At 38.2% G+C, this 7283-nt stretch overlaps 1 pseudogene; it reads right to left on the bottom strand.

Annotated features, from left to right (window-relative positions):
• Positions 1–851: 851 nt before the first annotated feature.
• Positions 852–1697, bottom strand: LOC109730695 (olfactory receptor 5G25-like; annotated as a pseudogene).
• Positions 1698–7283: the final 5586 nt, after the last annotated feature.

Genomic DNA, 7283 nt, shown 5'->3' with positions numbered 1-7283 from the left:
AAAATTCTCAAAAAATCCTAGCAAACCATATTCAGGTTCTTACCAAAAAAAAATAATCAATCAGGACCAAGTGGGCTTCATCCCAGAGATGCAGGGATGGTTCAACATTTGCAAATCTATAAATGTAATTCACTACATAAATAAAAGCAAAAACAAAGACCATATGATCCTCTCAAAAGACCCAGAAAAAACATTCAACAAAAATCAGCACCCTTTTGTGATAAGAACATTTAACAAAATAGGCATAGACAGGACTTACCTAAAAATGATACAAGACATATATGACAAACCCACAGCCAACATCATAGTGAATGGTGAAAAATTGAAAGCATTCCCACTTAGAACTGGAACCAGACAAGGTTGCCTCTAAAACTGCTTCTATTCAAATTAGTGCTGGAAGTCCTAGCCGGAGTAATTGGACAAGAGAAGGAAATCAAATACATCAAATGGGATCTGAAGAGGTCAAACTATTGCTCTTTGCTGACGATATGATCTTGTATCTAGAAAACCCAAAGATTCTGCTAGGAGACTACTGGAATTGTAATACTTTATGTTTTAAAACACTCAAGGCCAAACTCTCATAAAATTAAGGAAACTTAGCAATCCAAAGAACCTCTTATTTCTTAGTCACAAAACTTCAGAATATTTTCTAAATTTCAGGGTTTCTATAATCCACCCATCTCTGTTTAATGTTCCAAATCTTGTTTCTGCTGGATGAGAAAATCAAAATGATAAAATTTCTCCTAAAGATATCATGCGACTTACCAATGACACACAGTAATAAAGAGGGAATTGCAACTTAAATGTAGGTCTTCCATCACCCAGTCCAGTGTCCTTGTTTCTATATGTTATTATTTCTCGATCTGTAGTACAATTGATATCCTGGATCGCCTACCTCTAAGAAACTTCTTCCTTTCAATCTTCCTTCTGAATGAATCTTTGACTTCCTTATTTCTCAGGCTGTAGATAAGCGGGTTCAACATGGGGATCACTTATGTGTAGAACAAGGAAATCACTTTATTGATGTCCAGAGAGAAACTAGAGCTTGGACGTACATAGATAAAGAAGAGTGTCCCATAAAGGACGGAGACAGCTGTCAGGTGGGAAGAGCAGGTAGAAAATGCTTTGCGCCTCCCATCAGCAGAGTGGATCCTCAGGATGGCCATGACAATGTAAATGTAGGAGACCAAGATGATCACACCACTGAGCACTCTCAGGGCTCCAGCAAGAATGAAAAGCAAAAATTTATTGACACAGATATCTGCACATGCCAGGGAGGAACAGGAAGAAGGTCGCAGGAGAAGTGATTGATGATATTTGGACCACAATAGGGTAGGCAGAAGGCAAAAGTCATATGAGTCAAGGTGCTATTAAGGCCCATGGCACAAGGCCCCACCACCAGCTGCACACAGACCTGTTGTGACATAATAAGTGTATACAATAAGGGCTTACAGATGGCCATATACAGGTCATATGCCATGGCAGCGAGAAGGTAACATTCAGTTACTACAAAATGACCAAAAAGCATAACTGGGCAGCACAACCAAAGAAAGAGATTACTTTTTTGTCCATGAAGATATCAGTCAACATCTTGGGACCTGTGACAGAAGAGGAACAGACATCCACAAAGGACAAGTGCCTGAGAAAAAAGTACATGGGGTATGGAGTCGGGAACCCATCCAAATGAGAGTGATCATCCCCAAGTTCCCCAGAAGGGGAAGGGTGACAAGATAAACAAAGAGAAATACCAGAAAGAGCACAACATGGTACTGGAAGTGATTTGTTAATCCCACACAAAAAAATTCAGTGACCAAAGTTTCATTTCTGTACGCCATTTCTCTGATTCAATCTGTTATGAGAAAGACAAAGAATTTTCTATGCAACCAATTCATAAAGAAAGGCAACTTAGTTTCACATCTGAATTTAACTTTTATGCTTTTTTAAAGTTACATAGCAAAGGCTGACAGCCAACAGTCTTGAGTTCTACTTCTGGTGGTCCTGCTAACTCTCTGGTACCATTTGGGTCATAGTGAGTTGTTCCCTAAACCAAACTGGGCACTTCAGTTTCCTCCTTGGTCAAAGAGGACTTTTGTACAGAATCAGAATTTTAGACCTAGAACTGAACTTTGGAGATCATCTAAGGAAAGTCTTCCAACTGTGTGAGGTTACCTTTCTAAAGATACCTGCCTGTGAACCAAGGGTGTTTTGAGAAATACTTCATAGAAAAAGATATTTTATAGATTCAATGAATTCAGGCTGATACCTATCCTCACTCCAGGTTAATAGTAAACCAGTGTTAAAAATGTAACTTCCTCCCTAATTCACTCAGATACTATAGCAACGTTAGTCGAATTGTCTATGAGAAGGGAGGGAAGGCTGAAACAAAAGACCTTGGCTTTGGAATAGAAATCAAAAAACTCAACAGTGGCCGGGCGCGGTGGCTCACGCCTGTAATCCTAGCTCTCTGGGAGGCCGAGGCGGGCGGATTGCTCAAGGTCAGGAGTTCAAAACCAGCCTGAGCAAGAGCGAGACCCCGTCTCTACTATAAATAGAAAGAAACTAATTGGCCAACTGATATATATATATAAAAATTAGCCGGGCATGGTGGCGCATGCCTGTAGTCCCAGCTACTCGGGAGGCTGAGACAGAAGGATCGCTCGAGCCCAGGAGTTTGAGGTTGCTGTGAGCTAGGCTGACGCCACGGCACTCACTCTAGCCTGGGCAACAAAGCAAGACTCTGTCTCAAAAAAAAAAAAAAAAAAACTCAACAGTATCTTGTTTGTGACACTTTCTCACTTCTGTCTACGTTACCTCACACCCTGGGTGTATATATCCATTAATCCATTCACTCTCCATTGAATTTTTAAGGCCATCAAAAAAGAGCTAATTCTCAAATATTGAGTAGGTTCTGTGACCCACTCAGTTTTCCAGGTGCTTGGGAAAGAAAGACAAATATTTCAATAAAGAAAGGGGAAACTCCTGGTCATTTATTGTGGAGAAATGAAAACTTATGTTCACACGAAAACCCATATGAGATTGTTCTTAGTAGCTTTATTTATAGTAGTCCAAAATTTGAATCAAAAGTTCCTAAAATAGATGAATGGTTAAACAAACTGTGGTACTATGGAATACTACTCAGTGACAAAGAGGAACAAACTATGAAACAGGCAACAAGTTGGGTAGATCTCAAAGACATTACACTGAATTGAAGAAAGCCAATCCCAAAATGTCACATACTCCATAATTTCATGTACATAACATTCTCAAAGTGACAATATTATAGAAACGGAGAACAGGCTAGTGGTTCCCAGGGATTAGGAATGGAGGGAGAGAGGGTGGTGGGGTGATTATAAAAGAGTAGCACAATGGAGATCTTTGTGGTAATAAAAGAGTTGTATATTCTGATTGCAGTGGTGGTTAAACAAATCTGCACATGTGATAACATGATATGGAACTCTACATGCACATCATATTAATATCAATCTCCTGGTTTGCATTTTGTACCACAGTTACATGGGACGTAACCACTGGGGAAAGTGGATGAAGGATACATCAGACCTCTTTGTGCTTCGTGTGGATCTATAATTATTTGAAAATAAAAATTTAGAACAACAACAAAAAAAGAACAAAAATGAGAAGGAAGAAGAAGGAAAAGCGAAGACTGTAGAAAAGAAGGAAAATTGAGGAAGGGAGGCATACATTTTTTATCTTGAAATGTTCATATTGATTCCAACAGCAAAATCATGGCTTTCCAAATATTTCCAAAATCATGGAAAATATTCATGTGATGTGTGTCAGGATAATTACTGGAGTAATAAAGTCTAACAGCATACTCTTCTGGTCAGAAAGTTTAAAAAGGATTTTGGTTACCTGCAAATTCATGAAGTGAAAAGCTGCTGGTCTTTCGTTGTCTCAGAAGCAAAGGAGCTTGGAAAAGAAAAGGCCATAAGGGACATAAGTTAAGATTAGTAAGAAAAAAAACTATTACTTTAGTAGTGAAATGTTTCCAGAATTCTGTATTTTCTAAACATAGAAACTCACCTCAGGTTTCTATTGTGTATTACACAAAGAAGATAGAAACAGCATTTTGAGTGTCAAAATAAATTTAATTACAGAAAAATTTTAGAAGGCTGAAACTGGAATATACACATTGGTGACCTCAAATAAATGCCTCTGTAAACACAGGTAGTGAAGTAGTGATATCATTGATAATTGCTGTGATTTTGAAATTGGTATTAAACCTGAAATTCTGTGTGAAACAATACTTGTCGGCTATGGAAAAGGCTATTAAGCTCTATTTTTCCCAGCCTTACCCAAGTCAAAAATTATAATCAGAAAAAACACAATGCTGGGCATGCATGTGACTGTGAGCATGAGCAGAATGAGAATTCAGCTTAGCTGACTCAGAAGTTTGTGTTCTACCAGCTAAAGCGAAGTAATTAAGACTCAGAGAAGCCAAGACCTCTTCATTCTCACATTCTACGAGCCCATAAACCTTCCAGCACATTTCATTATCTCTATGGCAAACACAAAATTAAACCACAATGTACATTTAAGCTGTCTTTGAAACCGAAAATACAGAGTACATACCCTATTTGTATCAAGTTCTTTATAGTGGCCTTAGAGATGATGTTTTCCCAGGCTTCTAAACTCCTTTCTGCACACCTCATCTCTGGAATCCAATGTAGGTCATCATGTAACTCACCCATCTGAAGAAACAAGCCCTAGACTCTTTGCCTGCCTATGCCAAAGGGAATTACAAAATCAACGGTTTCTGATAAAAAAATAAATAAATAAATTACCTAACAATTTTCCTTCTTTTCAGCTTCTTCAGATGTCCAAACAAGAAATAATAGAGTGACATCATTTTGACAGTTGAGCCTTCCAATAGCATTTTTAAAGAGACTTCATTGACTCAATTCTGTGCAGCACACAGGAGAGGTTTTTCTAAAGAGCTTTTCAGTAAATTGGAGCCAACTCCCTCAAGGAACCACAAGCTCAGGTAAGCAGGTCCACAGGGAAGATATTAAAGTTTTTTCTGAGAAAACAATTTCGGTGATTTTGGATTAATGGTAATTGCACAAATAAAACTCTCTCACTCTCTCTCTCTCTGTGTGTCCCAAAAAGAGAAAATTTTCTAGAACTTCTCTAGAAATGTATATTTTAGGACTGTGAAAGACAGCCTTGCTTCAGAGAGATTACAGTTAGAAGGGAATCTGAGTGCACAGCAGCCCTAGGGACCTAATCGTTGGGGCAGGAGTTCTAAGTAGGTAAGATCCCTGTAAATCCAGTAGGGTTTGTAAATAATCTCATGGAGGTGGTAAAGCTCAAAGGGAGGCTAAGATATAGGTGATTAAAAATAAAGTGGACTAAGGATTTCTATGCAGCAATGGACAGTCATAAATCTGGATAGCACCTTTGAGAGATAAAGAGAGTCCACACTACACTGGCTGTATGAAATTCTCAAATGTTAAGTTTGGAAACATATATTTGGGCTTAAAATTCTTATACATTTTAACATTAGTCAAAGGAGTTTAAATTTTTTTCTGTAAACATTGAGGAGTCCCTCAAGGTATTTCAGAAAAGAGATGACGTTTATTCACCTAAAAGTTGTCACGGGACATTAATCTGATCACTAGTGGTGTTTACTACATGTAGCACACTCTTCTAGGTGCTTTGAGAAAATTAACTTGTTCAAATGACAGAAAAATCCAATGAAGTGGATTAACAGAAAAGCCTAGCATCTCCTACTATCCTCCCTCCCTCACTCCACTTTCTTTTCTTGAAACTAGCAAAGCAGGATCGTACCCCAGAATCTTTGCTTTCTTCTTTCTGCTTAAACGGTTTCTTTCCAGATGTCTGCAAAATTTACTTCTTCGTTTCTGCTACAAGATCTGCTCATCAGAGAGGCCTTCTCTAATCATCCTTTGCAATAGAGTACAGCTGACCCCACCTCAACTCTCATTAACTCTCTTCTCTTTGCCCAGTTTCATTTTTCTTCAAAGCAATCACTTACAACTTAGCATTGAGTTTTTATTGCATCCACCCACCCTATAAGAATGAGCAGCAGTTTTGTAAGATTTTCCACAATATATTCCCCAGCTTCCAAATAGTTTCTTAAAAAGTAAGTGTTCAATATGTATTTTTATTTATTTTTTTAACGTAATGAGGGGGTAAAAGTTGAATTTCATTATGTGAGTATATTATACAGTGGTGTGCAAGTGTGGGCTTTTCTACCCACATTAATAGTGTACACTGTGCTCCATGGGTAATTTTTCATCCCTCACCCCCTCCCCACTTTTGAGTTTACAGTATCCACTGTACCACTCTGTGTGTCCTTGAGTAGCCATGGTTTAGCTCCCACCTACAAGAAAATGCATAACTTACTTTTCTGTTCTGGAGTCACTCCACTTAGGATAATGGCCTCCAGTTCCATCTACATTGCTGCAAAACACATTATTTCATTCTTTTTTATGTTTGATTTGTATTCCATGGGGTGTGTGTGTGTGTGTATACATATACATACATACATAGTCATACATACATATCATATTTTCTTTATCCACTCATTGATTGATGGGCACATAGGTTGATTCCATATCTTTGAATTTGTGAATTGTGTTGGGATAAACATATGAGTGCAGGTATATTTTGGATATAGTGATTTATTTTCCTTTGTATGGATACTGTTAGGGTGTGGAGTTTGTAAACGGAGGAGGGGGCAAGATTTCTCACACAGTGATTAGGATATACAGAAGTAAAAGTTTATTTATTGTTCATGTTACTTTGATAACAGAAGCGGTGGTGAAGTTGTTGCAGGTGCTCTTTTTGACTTATCTGAGTCCTTGGAATCTGGTTTTTGGCAGGAACTGAGGCAGAGAGCGTGGGGAGCTCCACTTGGGGCTCTTCAAGGCTGAAAACAACTCTTAGAGATAATGAGTTAGCCCACAGATGTTTAATTAAACAAAACAAAGGGAGTAGTTATGTTGTGAGTTGATTTTTCTCTGTTAGATATGTTATTAGTAAGACCACTTTTTATCCCCCCACCCTCCGTAGGTTAAAATCAAAATTTCTATTTAATGAACTTAGAAACTGGGGAATATGAATGAAGATCTCATTTTCTTTTGTATTTGTTTCCTACTGGACAGGGTGAAGCATTTTTTTAATCTGGAAGAGTTCCCTTGAGTGTCAAAAGGAGAGGGGTTGAAAACAGACAGTCTTAAAAGTGAGAGTAGAGGCAGGACAGGAATAATGTTGCATGGAAAACACACAGGCTCTATTTA

Source organism: Microcebus murinus, chromosome 4, assembly GCF_040939455.1.
Source record: "Microcebus murinus isolate Inina chromosome 4, M.murinus_Inina_mat1.0, whole genome shotgun sequence".
Classification (NCBI taxonomy): domain Eukaryota; kingdom Metazoa; phylum Chordata; class Mammalia; order Primates; family Cheirogaleidae; genus Microcebus; species Microcebus murinus.
This window is presented reverse-complemented; position numbering and strand designations above follow the sequence as displayed.